Below are 2676 nucleotides of genomic sequence, written 5' to 3' on the forward strand. Positions count from 1 at the left end.
GAAGCTTATTATGCATAACCTATCATTCATTAACTAAATATAAGGCTAAAACTGCATTGAATTTATTATCTGAAAGAGGTAGGCTAGGACATCTATATATAGCCCTATCAAAACAGTATTATCTATTTTGTATGCAATTTGAACAACATTAATGGAGAGAAACACTACGAGTGCTCATTTATGCACTGATTTAAAGCAATGATATTCTAGTGATAAGCTAAAACTGTGCAGCTGCAATAAAAAAATATATATATCTTTACAATTAAAAAATAAGGTGACCCCTGAAATCCAGATTTGTAAATTAGTCGTGCATTCAGTCTTTATATTAATGTAGCATAGGCTATGCTGCAGCAAATGTAGGCCCACTTGCCTGTCACAATAAAAAAATTAGATGAGATGATAGGTCTACATGTATTGTGAACTGTGCTCCATACTGATATGGGCTGTCTGTCACCACCCTGAGAGTTGGTGATTCATCATGCAGAGCAGAGAGAAGGCCGTAGAGAAGATAGATAGACATCACATATAATTTAAGTTCCATTCCATTTCACGTCATGCTTTTCATTTAAATAATTTATAATTACCAGTCTCCCTGAGTTATCTATAACGGGAAAAGGGAGTGGTTTTGGACGGTAAGTCTCGGTAACCGGGTTCCCCCCATTCAACCCTAATACACACATAGTCACTGTTCTATTACCAATGGCAGTTAGGATAGGAAATATATGACATACAAACAGGTACTATGTTGAAGTTTGAACAGGTCAGATAAACCTACCTAATTCTGTTCTCCCTATCAACGACTGTTGGAGTGCAGGCAAGAGGTGAGGCTGGAGGTGAGGTCTTTGCCATAAAATGTGAAGTCAAATAGAATGGGGAACACAGCGATCAGGCTGGTTCCACTAGACTAGGTTATGCCCTGGACATTATATGCCTCTTGAGAAGTAGAAAATAAGCAACAAATAATGTCAGTTTACATAAATAATGTTTCCCATTTGGATTATCAAAGTATTTAAGTGGGTTACCTTCTGTATTTGATGATTAGTCTGTGAAAGCTGTTGCTGGCCAGATACTTGCCAACATGTGGCTGACTGTTCCATTCATAGGAATGCTCACAGGGAGGGCCTGTCTGCATGATGCTGATGAGAGCTTACTTGCTGGTCTTCTCAACGCTGCATGTTCGGCTGCAACCTGGGCATCTCCTGAACACCTGCTGCAGGCAATCTTATGAGGTGGTCTTGACTGGGAGGGCCTGTGACAGCGTGAAAGATAGACAGCTGAGTGGTAAATTGCATTTTGTTTTAAAGAAATGACAGCTTTTTGATAATGCACTTCACAACCAAAATGACTATCTGCTTGGCTGGGGAATTAGTTTATCAAGCCGGGTATTATTGAATACAATTCTCACATAACACACATTACCTGTCGTTGATGATGAAGCTGTCTGTGTCCGTCCTCAGGGCAGTAACTTGGGTCACTATCAGAGGCATCATGATGGCGTGTCCTTTTCATAGGAGTCGAGGGAGACTCTGGCAACAACGGAGGTGGTGTCACAAGGGTACTTGTGTCGCATGACACACTTTTTTTGTAAGGTATTGCCTGACAAGCTGTGAAAACACCAAGTGAACAGTGAAATAAATTATGTAGGTCACAAAACCATTTCAATCACATTGCTGGACATGTTAAGATACCCACCTTTTTTCCTTCTGGTAGACCCTGGGTTGGGTTGAGTTTGTTGCTGCTAGTTAGTACTCTGTTGTAGAGATGAGTTAGCTAGTACACACCATAGCTGCACATTAATATTTATTTGTGCCCTAGACATGGGTTGCACCTCGGAGGCTAATGTGACTGTTTCATCTAAATTACATTAATTTAGAGAGGCCTGGAAATACGATGACTTTGCTAAAGTAGGTCGTTATTATTATGTCGTCAAATTTACTTTAGAGAGATGGCAATGTTGCCATTACAGTTACTAGCAAAGTTAGTCAAAAATAGCTAGCAATGTTAATGTTAACTAGATAAAATACAGCTATGCTAGCGATGATAGTGATAATAATTATAGAAATATACAATACCAGATACATAACCTGCAGTCTATTGTCTAGCTACCGGTAAACTCACCACCACTTGGGACCAACGAACTCCAAACACCTATTTTGCATGATAGGGTCCTTTGGCAGGGCATGCAAACCAGTTGGCTGTGCATCCTGCTTGAACCATGCATTGCATGGTTAATCCGTATAGGGCTTTTCAGTCTCAAACGTCCGTGATCCTTTGAGTGCGTTGGGGGCGATGAAACAATGAAAGAAAGCAAAGTGGGCAGAGGGGCAATTTGCACGTGGAGTTTGACAAAATGGGGCATGATTTCTTGACATAATTGTAATCCTAACCCAACCTTCATTTACTTGTTGTGATGCACTGAGGTTCCAAACTCCGTTTTAGACGAGACTGACCAAAATGATCCTATTTACACTTTGCAGTCAATTTCGACACCAGAATAAATGCTTCTGACTCGTATTTATTTGTTAACCTTTATTTAACCAGGTTGGCAAGTTGAGAACAACTTCTCATTTACAACTGCCACCTTGGCCAAGATAAAGCAAAGCAGTGCGACAAAAACTACAACAGAGTTGCACATGGGATAAACAAACGTACAGTCAATAACACAATAGAAAAATC

At 40.0% G+C, this 2676-nt stretch overlaps 1 long non-coding RNA gene across 1 annotated transcript; it reads right to left on the minus strand.

Moving 5' to 3' along the window:
- Positions 1–501: 501 nt before the first annotated feature.
- LOC118944874 lies at positions 502–2235 on the minus strand. Its single transcript, XR_005040276.1, has 4 exons — positions 2119–2235; positions 1693–1750; positions 1420–1604; positions 502–1249 (listed from the first exon to the last, which is right to left on the minus strand). It is a non-coding gene; the product is annotated as an uncharacterized LOC118944874 (long non-coding RNA).
- Between the last annotated feature and the right edge of the window lie 441 nt (positions 2236–2676).

Source organism: Oncorhynchus mykiss, chromosome 28, assembly GCF_013265735.2.
Source record: "Oncorhynchus mykiss isolate Arlee chromosome 28, USDA_OmykA_1.1, whole genome shotgun sequence".
NCBI lineage: Eukaryota > Metazoa > Chordata > Actinopteri > Salmoniformes > Salmonidae > Oncorhynchus > Oncorhynchus mykiss.